Consider the following 12295-nt stretch of genomic DNA (forward strand, 5'->3'; position numbering starts at 1 on the left):
TATGTGTCTTTGTGCTGTATGTGAGTTGAGATCCTGCTGTATTCAGGACTTAATATATATTTCAGGCATTGTTTTGTCAACGCTTTGTTTCACACGTTAATGTATCAATATGTGTTTACTTGTGTTTAATTTAAAATATGGATTTGCGATATTTTATTGTTGTAGGTTTTATTCAATTCTTGTTTGTGAGTTGCAGCTTTGTATCCAATTTGTATCTCTGCAAAAGCAATTGTGAATGATGATCTTTCAATTTTAGAACATGACCTGATATGTAATGTCAAATTCCATCTGTTTGTAGAAAATGAATTAATCCTGTGTGTTTTTGTCTGACCCTTAGTGACATGTTTGGACTGGTGTGTAATTTGTAGCTCAATTTATATTGTGGGGTACATTATCGGGATTTATTCTGTAGCTATCAATTAGGTACATTTGTTCAGTTCTACTTAAGATTTGGTAACTGAATTGTAACCAAGGCAACACAATGTATTTAAATCTGATACTGTGTGTTTATGAACTGTAATTGATATATCTACCAGTCAGTTGGAGTGAAATAGAAACGACTACTATCTCTAATGCTCCATTTGACTATTGATTTGATAATGTGTCTCTTTGAGATCAGTGCGGGTCTGACTACTTCTTTTGTTTGTTACAGTGGAAATGATGACGTTGTGGAAGTGAGCAGAAAGGCATGGCACTATGCTTAATGGGAAATATAGCCAAGTTAGGAATAGTAGCTTTGATTTTAAGTGGCAGAAACCACAATGAAATAGTTAAAAGTAAAGGCAGAGCGTGTGAGACTGTAAAGACTAGCCGACACTGGTAATTGCAAAGACATCTGTTCTTTGTGGCCTGATTGTGCGACTCCCTGTGGTTTGGAACAAATGGACTCCTGTGAATCAAATGATGTCCATCTCTGTGTGAGTGATAAGGAGTGCTAGGCCCCTCTTATCTTCGTGAGCTGCCACCACTTGTAGCTGCAGACTGCACGAAACACTCAGGAATGTACACCTAATAGAGATAGCAGGATGCGCCGCAATTACTTGTCACAAGGTAGAAACAGAACTCATGATCCATGTAGGGAGTGAGACCAGAATGGTTATTGATGATTCCTATGCTCTTGCTAATTAGCTTGCTTGTCCGCTTTGTTTTATCTTGCTGGTACAAAACAATATTTTATTAGTAACAAGTATGTATTGAGAATGGAGTGTATTGTAACCTCAGTAACAGATGTACTGCATGTCACCACGTGGGTGAAGTCGAATTGTACCGCACTGATCGGTTAAACAAGGAGGTGTAGCATGAATCTTAATGTATAAACAGTGGTACCTGTATCACAAACTTCACCTACTCTGGTGGACCCGACAGACTCTGGGGTGGAGTCAGTGTCGTTGCATTAGAGTAAGTCAGCCGGCTAAATGCGCAAATAAAGTAATTGATTTTACCTACACATCCGACTCGGTATATTTACTGAACCAGACTGAAGGCAAAAAGAACTCAGATTTACAACGTGACCGTGTCAGTGTGCTTTATGAGTGATATTGTCCCTACTGTGTATTGGAACGAGCTGGATGCACATTTCCTTCTGTCGAGGAGTCATGCCTTTCCTTCTGGTTCCTTCAAGTGTTTGCCTGCAGGAAAAGAAAGGTAACTCTTACACTTGAATAACAGCTGAGTGAAAAGACAGAAAAGTGATCAAAGTAATCTTTTCAATAATAATCATTCTGAACAATCACAAAAGGAAAGTCAACAGCACAAGCAGTGTCAGTGTCTGAGTCCACTGCAGTACTGCAGAACTCTGCTTTTACTTGCCAAGTATTTTATTTATTTTTTTATTTTTTATTTAGAGATACAGCACTGAAACAGGCCCTTCGGCCCACCGAGTCTGTGCCGACCATCAACCACCCATTTATACTAATCCTGCACTAATCCCATATTCCTACCACATCCTCACCTGTCCCTATATTTCCCTACAACCTACCTATACGAGGGGCAATTTGGAGCGGTTTTATAACAATTTTGTGAATTTCACAAACAACCCAAGCCCCGCACTGCTCCATGAATTGGAATACCCGATCGAGTAGTGACATTTGTGTAATCCAGATTTCTATTTCCATGTCTCATTGTTCAACGGACAACAAGTAAGCACTGTTTAAAAAAGTGTCTTTAATCTTCTCACCTGGTCCCTTCAAATCTGCCGCATCTTTATTGTTCAGCCTTTTTTTCTGCTATTCACTATCCAATAACAATAAATAGTGAGATACTGGATCTGAACCAGGAACATTCATTACTGAAGAAGGGTCACTGACCTGAAACGTTAACTCTGCTTCTCTCTCCAAAGATGCAGCCAGACATGCTGAGTTTAGTTTAGTTTAGCTGAGAGATACAGCACTGAAACAGGCCCTTCAGCCCACCGAGTCTGTGCCGACCATGAACCACCCATTTATACTAATCCAACACTAATTCCATACTCCTACCACATCCCCAACTGTCCCTATATTTCCCTACCACCTACCTATACTAGGGGCAATTTATAATGGCCAATTTGCCTACCAACCTGCAAGTCTTTTGGCTTGTGGGAGGAAACCAGAGCACCTGCAGAAAACACACGCAGACACAGGGAGAACTTGCAAACTCCACACAGACAGTACCCTGAATTGAACCCGGGTCGCTGGAGCTGTGAGGCTGCGGTGCTAACCACTGCGCCACATTTCTTGTTTTTATTTCAGATTTCCAGCATCCGCAGTATTTTGCTTTTTATTATCACATTCATTACTGTTTGGAGAGAGAAATCAGCAATGATTTTCAATAGTGAGTTCATCATATTCTGTCTCTCTCTCCCTGTCCAGACACTGCCTGAGAAAGACCTCTCCCTTCCCCCCCCAGCTCACTCCATGTTCCAGGACCAGTTCCTGCTCCACAATGTACATTACAAACTGTCCCCCACTCCCGCTGAATGGACCCGGTAATCAATGCTAATCTATGAGCACATCGGCAGACACGGGCCCAAATCTGTTGTACTGCTGTGAGCAGATACTGTTTGTTCACTTACCCCAGGCTTGTAATGTCTCCATTTGCAGCTGATTTAAACAATCACAGTGAATGGCGCTCAGAGGCAGAGCTGGGGGATGGTGTGCGCATGCGCTCTTCTCCGCGTTATGACGTCACATTCGACAGGCCCTTGTCGCGCGTGAGCAGATCTCTGCAATAATTCAGCAAATAAACATCAATGGGAACTTCTCCCAATGTCCACATTGAAAAGTCAAACATGTGGTTAGGGTGGAGGGAGGGAGGGGAAGTGTGGGGGAACATGGAACATATAAAACTGGCAGCTGGTCCCATTTAGATGCTCAAATTGCGGACTCTGTCTGCAGGGTGTTTGTTACTATTGAGCCCCTCTTCTCAAAGCGACAGAAACATGGGAAGAATGAGGGAGCCGGTGTGTTTGCTGGGACTTTGCAGAGTTAATATCAGCCAGCAACATTTTATTTTACCCGAGTGAAAACCCAGGTCAATGAGAGTAATACCGGACGGTAATCTTCATCGTTTTATTTTAAACAAGAGACACGCGATTACACCGGACACACAAGCACAGTGAGAATAGAGCTGGACCGTCCCAGAGTTCCAGCTCCCGGTTGTTAAACGTCCTCATGTACACAGTCTTTGCTGTGATTTTCAGGGGTTAGTTGCCGATGCCTAGGTCTGTATCCCTTAAACACTCTGAGCCAGGAGATTCTCGCAGTCCCTGTTGTAATATTGATGGACAGGAATATTTCCAATCTTTGGCCGAGTCGATCATCACCTGCTGTTCAATCATAGTTTTAGTCAAAGAATTAATGAGACATTCTGTTCACAACTCAGGCCTTGAACTCGGTTTGAGCAGACCAAATACTGAAAGGTTCAGCACTTTTCCAGATAGAGCAGGTAAAGCTGGATAGAGGGACTCAGGGTGAATCCTGCACACACAGCATAGAAGCAGTGACAGGTACCCAGGGAGGGGAACTGGTCTCCTTTCTGTTGTCTACTCACCCAAAAAGAGACAGTTAGAGACTGATTAAACATCCACCCCACTGCAATTCAGTACTGGAGAAAGACATAGACTCATCTACTCCATCCTTCCTTACTGTATCTGTGACATGGTACAAGGGAGAGTTTTCCAGTGCCCCTCACTCACAGACAGCAACTGACGTGTGTTCAGTCAGTATTCGTCTATCACTTAGTCTGAACAGGGGTCTCTCCAAAAACCTGCAAATGCAGAATCCGGAAGCAGCTGTTTTGCTCAGAAATTGGTCGTTGCAGGAGAACCCCTGGCTGAGTGTGGAAACATTTTAGATATGTCCTCAAATCATCTCTCATTTGGGAAGATAGTTTACAGTTCAGGGAAATTTGTCGGTAACATGTGAAGTCGAGGCTCGAAGGCAGCATCCATACCTCCAAACGGGTCATTTACCTGAACCCTTCTAACACCACCTAACCCTCATGTGGCAGAGTCTGCAGATCATGCAGTGGATTTATCAGCTATTTCAGAACCCATCAAACTGGAGTGTAAAAAGTCATCCATAATCGCAGGGGACTGTCTGAGATGGAGGAGAATAAATAGGTCAATATGACCATCATCAATAATAATAAAGTGCAGAGGGAGGAGATCGAGAGGAGGGAGATAGAATAGAGAGGGGAAGTGGCGACAGAAAATGTCCTGTGATTATTGGCCAAGACAGACCTACAAGGTACAAACTCAAGTTCTGTGATCAAGTCTGAGAGTTTATTAGTCTTAACTAAGATAGATAAAGTGAATGTTTAACAACAGCAATAGGTATGCAGCATCACTCAGCACCGGTTCTTGCTTCTGTGCTTGCTGGGGCGTGGACTTCTCTCTTTCTGCTTCCCTTGCTGTTTTCTTGACCGTAGTCTATCTTCTCCTTCTAAGTGTGATAACGATGTTCCGTGGACCCCTCTGTAAGTGCCGACAATGTCCTGTAACACCCTTTCTTTTACCCTTCTTTGGGTGCAAGAATGTTCCCATATTAGCTTTGAATTGGACCAGCTTGACATCATTGTTTGACCCGAGTTAGTTAATGGTTCAATCTACACACATTACAGATACTTCCTGTTCCTTTCTATTTTAACAAGGATACTAAAGGTCACATTCTTGCTGATGGAAGCCATTTTGAGTTTGCAATTCTACAGTGTCCTATTTATCTCATCTCACCCCCTGTAAGGATGCTGTGGTCTTCAACCTATCTCTCCCATTGTTCTTACATAGAGGTTTTGACGGACTATAGCCTTGTAATGTCATTTCATAATGAAACAAGCATTAGCTCAAACAGACTGTAATATATTGATGTACATAGCATACAATTAGTCCTATTATTGTAGCTGTCCTTATTATTCACAAAGGCAAAATATCTCATGATCCATCACCCCCACATTGTGGCCCCCTCCTGCTGCATGACTTTTCCTTTATGTCGTGACTCAGTGCATCATCCACACAGACACATCTCTCAACATGGCATTTTGACATATTTCTGTGAAGATGACCGTCACTGCTTTGCCATCCAGCCTTGACATAGCAGTTCTTGCATAAATGTAAGCCATGGAAATGCTCTAACCTTTACACAGAGTATAGCAGTGTTCAGGTGATACAGAAAATCCAGTGAATTGGGCAGAGACAATCAGTTGATCTATCAAAGTCTCTTAGTTTTATGCTCCTATCTATACTACTTAATACACAACTATTCTTTTGCACCTGAAAAGCTAGGATAGATGGCTCTGGATTGTGTTCTGTAAGTAAAGGGTTGTTCTCCTTAGCGAAATGGAGATTGAGAGGAGGTTTGATAGAGGTGTATATAAGTTAGACAAGGATAACCTGTTCCCATTAGCTGATGGTACAAGGTATAGGAGACACAGACTGATGGTTTATGACAAGAGATGGAAGGGAATGTGAGGAAGAACTTTTTCTGTTTTACCTGCTGGACCTCGCTGTCCACAAGTGTGGTGGAAGGAGAGAGAATCAATGATTTCAATAAGAAACTGGATAAGCACTTGAAGGAAACAAACTTGCTGCAGGGCGACGCTGATCAAGCAAGGAAGTGAGTCTGATTGGATGTTGACAATATTTTGTAAGCTTTCTTTCTGAATTTGCATTGACATTTTTAAGCTGCAAAATTCCACAGCACACTTGACCATCAACTTTAAGGGAGAAGAACATGGATGTTGAGAATATTTGTCGACTTCAATTCAGTCATGGCTTTTCATTTGTCACATTCTATGGCAAGGTTGCAGAAATATATTTGACCGCGAGTGGGCATTGCGATGACCGGGAATCTAATCTGGGTCAATTGTTTGGAAGGCAGATATCTTTTTTTTTTCTTTTTTCTTTTTGGGCCTCCTTATCTCGAGAGACAATGGATACGCGCCTGGAGGTGGTCAGTGGTTTGTGAAGCAGCGCCTGGAGTGGCTATAAAGGCCAATTCTGGAGTGACAGGCTCTTCCACAGGTGCTGCAGAGAAATTTGTTTGTTGGGGCTGTTGCACAGTTGGCTCTCCCCTTGCGCCTCTGTCTTTTTTCCTGCCAACTACTAAGTCTCTTCGACTCGCCACAATTTAGCCCTGTCTTTATGGCTGCCCGCCAGCTCTGGCGAATGCTGGCAACTGACTCCCACGACTTGTGATCAATGTCACACGATTTCATGTCGCGTTTGCAGACGTCTTTATAACGGAGACATGGACGGCCGGTAGGTCTGATACCAGTGGCGAGCTCGCTGTACAATGTGTCTTTGGGGATCCTGCCATCTTCCATGCGGCTCACATGGCCAAGCCATCTCAAGCGCCGCTGACTCAGTAGTGTGTATAAGCTGGGGATGTTGGCCGCTTCAAGGACTTCTGTGTTGGAGATATAGTCCTGCCACCTGATGCCAAGTATTCTCCGAAGGCAGCGAAGATGGAATGAATTGAGACGTCGCTCTTGGCTGGCATACGTTGTCCAGGCCTCGCTGCCGTAGAGCAAGGTACTGAGGACACAGGCCTGATACACTCGGACTTTTGTGTTCCGTGTCAGTGCGCCATTTTCCCACACTCTCTTGGCCAGTCTGAACATAGCAGTGGAAGCCTTACCCATGCGCTTGTTGATTTCTGCATCTAGAGACAGGTTACTGGTGATAGTTGAGCCTAGGTAGGTGAACTCTTGAACCACTTCCAGAGCGTGGTCGCCAATATTGATGGATGGAGCATTTCTGACATCCTGCCCCATGATGTTCGTTTTCTTGAGGCTGATGGTTAGGCCAAATTCATTGCAGGCAGACGCAAACCTGTCGATGAGACTCTGCAGGCATTCTTCAGTGTGAGATGTTAAAGCAGCATCGTCAGCAAAGAGGAGTTCTCTGATGAGGACTTTCCGTACTTTGGACTTCGCTCTTAGACGGGCAAGGTTGAACAACCTGCCCCCTGATCTTGTGTGGAGGAAAATTCCTTCTTCAGAGGATTTGAACGCATGTGAAAGCAGCAGGGAGAAGAAAATCCCAAAAAGTGTGGGTGCGAGAACACAGCCCTGTTTCACACCACTCAGGATAGGAAAGGGCTCTGATGAGGAGCCACCATGTTGAATTGTGCCTTTCATATTGTCATGGAATGAGGTGATGATACTTAGTAGCTTTGGTGGACATCCGATCTTTTCTAGTAGTCTGAAGAGACCACGTCTGCTGACGAGGTCAAAGGCTTTGGTGAGATCAATGAAAGCAATGTAGAGGGGCATCTGTTGTTCACGGCATTTCTCCTGTATCTGACGAAGGGAGAACAGCATGTCAATAGTCGATCTCTCTGCACGAAAGCCACACTGTGTCTCAGGGTAGACGCGCTCGGCCAGCTTCTGGAGCCTGTTCAGAGCGACTCGAGCAAAGACTTTCCCCACTATGCTGAGCAGGGAGATTCCACGGTAGTTGTTGCAGTCACCGCGGTCACCTTTGTTTTTATAGAGGGTGATGATGTTGGCATCGCGCATGTCCTGGGGTACTGCTCCCTCGTCCCAGCACAGGCATAGCAGTTCATGTAGTGCTGAGAGTATAGCAGGCTTGGCACTCTTGATTATTTCAGGGGTAATGCTGTCCTTCCCAGGGGCTTTTCCGCTGGCTAGGGAATCAATGGCATCACTGAGTTCCGATTTGGTTGGCTGTATGTCCAGCTCATCCATGACTGGTAGAGGCTGGGCTGCATTGAGGGCAGTCTCAGTGACAGCATTCTCCCTGGAGTACAGTTCTAGGTAGTGCTCAACCCAGCGGTCCATCTGTTTGCGTTGGTCAGTGATTATGTCCCCCGATTTAGATTTGAGGGGGGTGATCTTCTTGATGGTTGGCCCAAGAGCTCTCTTCATGCCATCATACATTCCTCTGATGTTTCCGGTGTCTGAGGCCAGCTGAATATGACTGCATAGGTGTTGCCAGTAGTCGTTTGCGCAACACCTAGCTGTTCTTTGTGCAGTACTTCTGGCTGCTTTAAGTGCTGCGGATGTTAAATCGCTGGGGGCTTTCTTGTAGTTCAAAAGTGCAATGCGCTTAGCGGCTATGACAGGTTCCAGCTCTTCATTATGAGATTGAAACCAGTCTGCATTTCTCTTCGCACTTTTGCCGTAGGTGGTCAAAGCTGACTCATAGATGGCGTCTCTGATGTGGGCCCACTTGGTCTCAGCATCCCCTGTGGGAGTGTTTTGAAGGGCTGTTACAAGTGAATTTAGAAATTTTTGTAACAGCTGTGGGTGAGAAATTTTGCTCGTGTTGATGCGCGGGTGGCCCTTCTGCTTGGAATGATGCAACTTCTTTGGTCTGAGTCTAACCTTGCTGCACACCAGGGAGTGGTCGGTGTCGCAGTCCGCACTGTGGAAGCTGCGTGTGATTTGAACACTGTTTAAGGCGGCTCGCCTTGTGACAATGAGGTCTAGCTGGTGCCAACGACGTGATCTTGGGTGCCTCCATGAAACCTGGTGACAGGGTTTAGTGTGAAAGAACGAGTTGGTGATGCAGAGGTTATGATAGGTACACAACTCAAGCAGTCTCTGCCCGTTCTCATTCATCCTTCCAACGCCATAGCGCCCAAGGCAGGAGGGCCATGAGTCATGGTCGGCCCCAACCCTGGCATTAAAGTCCCCCAGCAGGAATAGGTGTTCGGTGTTGGGGATGCTGCTAATGATGTTATGGAGTTGTTCATAGAACTGGTCTTTAGCTTCAGGTGCGGAACAGAGTGTTGGAGCATAGATGCTGAGTAGGTGTACTGGACCAGAGGTGGTGAGCAGTCGGATGGACAGTATGCGTTCCGAGCCATTTGAGGGAGGCTCTATCATGCTGAGCAAGGAGTTTCTGATGGCGAAGCCCACTCCATGCTGTCTTGGTTCACCACTATACCAGCATCGCTGGCATACATGTAGCTCGTCATTTATACAGTATACACACCAGAGCTCATTGGAACTCAAATGTCATTTCAACCATTTCAATCTGCACCTTAACACCACGTTCATGTTCCCATTGGAGGATAGAATCATGGAATGGTTACCTCATCTCCGAGAAACCGAAAAAATTCTAACAGGACTGGACAGACTAGATGTAGGAAAGATGTTCCTGATGGCGGGGGAGTCCAGGACCAGGGGTGACAGTCTAAAGATAAGGGGTAAGACATTTAGGACTGAGATGAGGAGGGATTTCTTCACCCAGGGAGTGGTGAACCTGTGGAATTCTCTACCATAGAAAAGAGTTGAGGCCAAATTATTAAATAAATTCATAAGAGAGTTTGTTGCACTGGATTCGGGCATTTAGATGCTCATCAGATGAAATGCATTTTAATTTACTCTGGTCATTTGTGTAAGGCTTTTTTTTTTACAATTCGACCCGGGTTCAGTTCTGGGTACTGCCTGTGTGGAGTTTGCAAGTTCTCCCTGTGACCGCGTGGGTTTCCGCCTTGTGCTCCGGTTTTCTCTCACAGCCAAAGACTTGCAGGTTGATCGGTAAATTGGCCATTGTAAATTGCCCCCAGTGCAGGTAGGTGGTCGGAGAATTGAGGGAAGGTGGAAATGTGATAGGGAATATGGGATTAACGTTGGAATAGTATGGTTGATGTGGTTGATGGTCGGCACAGACTGGGTGGGCCGAAGGGCCTGTTTCTGTGCTGTATCTCTCTCTGACTCTATGTACTACTAAAGCGTGTCTTTTAGTTCTAAAATGAGCGCCGCTTATGTCTAAAGGGATCAAAGGATACGCGGACAAAGCGAGAACAGGGTACTGAGTTTGGATGATCAGCCATGATCGTATTGACTGGAGGTGCAGGCTCGAAGGGCCGAATGATTTACTCGTGCTCCAATTTTTCTATGTTTCTATTATATTAGTTATTCGTCGTGTCAAGGCCGGCTCTCAGCAAGACCTCATCCACCGACCCGCCTTTTCTCCATTGCTCTGCAGTTTTGTTTTATTCTTGATATAATTATCCAATTCTGTTTTCAGGGTCTCGATTGAATCTGCCCCCAACACACTCGATGTTATTCCTCTCCAATTTCAGATATTTCTGAAGGAATGGGAATATTCTTGCATGACTCACTTTTAGCCAGTAGATGGCATCAGTCTACAATCATTTGGATCTTGTGATTTGTGTACACACATATCGACCGCAATGGGTCTGCTGCTGTCCGGGGAGTTCTCCAAGCACGCCGCCTTGGCAGGGACAAAAACACTGACGAATTATCCCAGTTCCTTGTAAATCTCCACAATGTACAGAAATAAAACACGAAACGCAACATCTCTTTTAAAATTCGCCTTCAGCTTCTTTGAAACAACTGCTCTGAAAAATAAACTGACCCTGCCCGGAAGTGAGTTTGGCATCAGATAACACAACGGCTCTTCAAAGAGACATCAAATTGGCAAAAGATAGAGCTGTTATCTCTTGTTGATTCCAGCACATAAACGTCTCAGAAGGATTTGACCACCCTCTTTACTGTCCACTGACAACTCTCGAAGCAGAGTGACCCAGATTCCTTTGTCTCCATATTGCAGCTGGGAATTTCAGGACCTTGCAGTTCGCAGTGTGAGAGCAGTGACACCATTGTATACAAGTCATTTTATCAGAGTAGCTCATTTTAGAACTCAAGACACGCCTTAGTGGTATATAAACGGTAGAATTGTAAAAAAAAAAGCCTTATAAATATGGCAAGAGAAAATTAAAATGCATTCCATCTGATGAGCAGATAAATGCTTGACTCCAGTACAATTCATACCAACACAAAATAACGCGAACAGTATAACATTACCGTCTCTCAGACAGTAACCAGCCCTTTCACAGATGAAGTGGGTGGCTCTGAAAAGAGCCTTTGGGTTGACAAATTCAGGTCTGGCAGCTTCACTTGCCCTTCGTGCTCGGAGCGCTGGTTTTCTTGGGCAGCAGCACGGCCTGGATATTAGGCAGCACCCCGCCTTGTGCGATGGTCACCCCTCCAAGCAGCCTGTTGAGCTCCTCGTCGTTGCGGACGGCCAGCTACAGGTGTCTGGGGATGATACGGGTCTTCTTGTTGTCCCGGGCCGCGTTGCCGGCCAGCTCGAGGATTTCAGCTGTCAGATACTCGAGCACAGCAGCCAGATAGACCGGGGCTCCGGCACCCACCCGCTCAGCATCGTTGCCCTTTTTAAGGAACCTGTGAACACGGCCCACCGGGAACTGCAGTCCAGCTCGGGAGGAGCGGGACTTGGCCTTGGACCGAGCTTTCCCACTGGTCTTCCCTCTTCCAGACATTTCCACAATCTCACAAGCACTTTCACGAAGAATGTTGAGATCCGCCCACATTCCTCCTCCTTGTACCTTCTGGAGGAATGGAGTGGTGGGCACTGCTGATTGGTCACTCTGCTCTGTGCTCTTCATGTAACCAGTCGGGGAGCTGCTGAATTCACCAATCAGGAGACGCCAAGGAGATGTGGGCGGAAAATAACGGCGCCAAATTGTCAGACTGCAACCGATTTTTCAAATTTGAAAAGCCCGCCAATATATTGGGGCGGCTTCAATATAAAATATCACATTTCTAGTTCTTTTTTTACGGTTAAATAAATAAAACCTTTTTCATATTGTGTTATTCTACATTTGGTAACAAGTTCCAGATTGGCTTTTACATTCTGACATCTATTCGGGTTTACTCTCTGTCCTTTTTGAAACCAGCGGGCAGAAAGTCTCTTTCACAACATTCTCCAACCGGGCACATTTCATGTCAATTTTCATAATAATACCGCATCACTGATGAACGATTGTTTGTTATTCGTGGAAGACAACAGCGGAGTGTAGAT

At 45.2% G+C, this 12295-nt stretch overlaps 1 long non-coding RNA gene across 1 annotated transcript in view; it reads left to right on the forward strand.

The window, feature by feature from the left end:
• The window catches only part of LOC137356508 (uncharacterized), a 293635-nt gene that overhangs the window by 39525 nt on the left and 241815 nt on the right, over positions 1-12295 (forward strand). The window lies entirely within an intron of this gene.

Source organism: Heterodontus francisci, chromosome 45 (genome assembly GCF_036365525.1).
Source record: "Heterodontus francisci isolate sHetFra1 chromosome 45, sHetFra1.hap1, whole genome shotgun sequence".
Taxonomy (NCBI): domain Eukaryota; kingdom Metazoa; phylum Chordata; class Chondrichthyes; order Heterodontiformes; family Heterodontidae; genus Heterodontus; species Heterodontus francisci.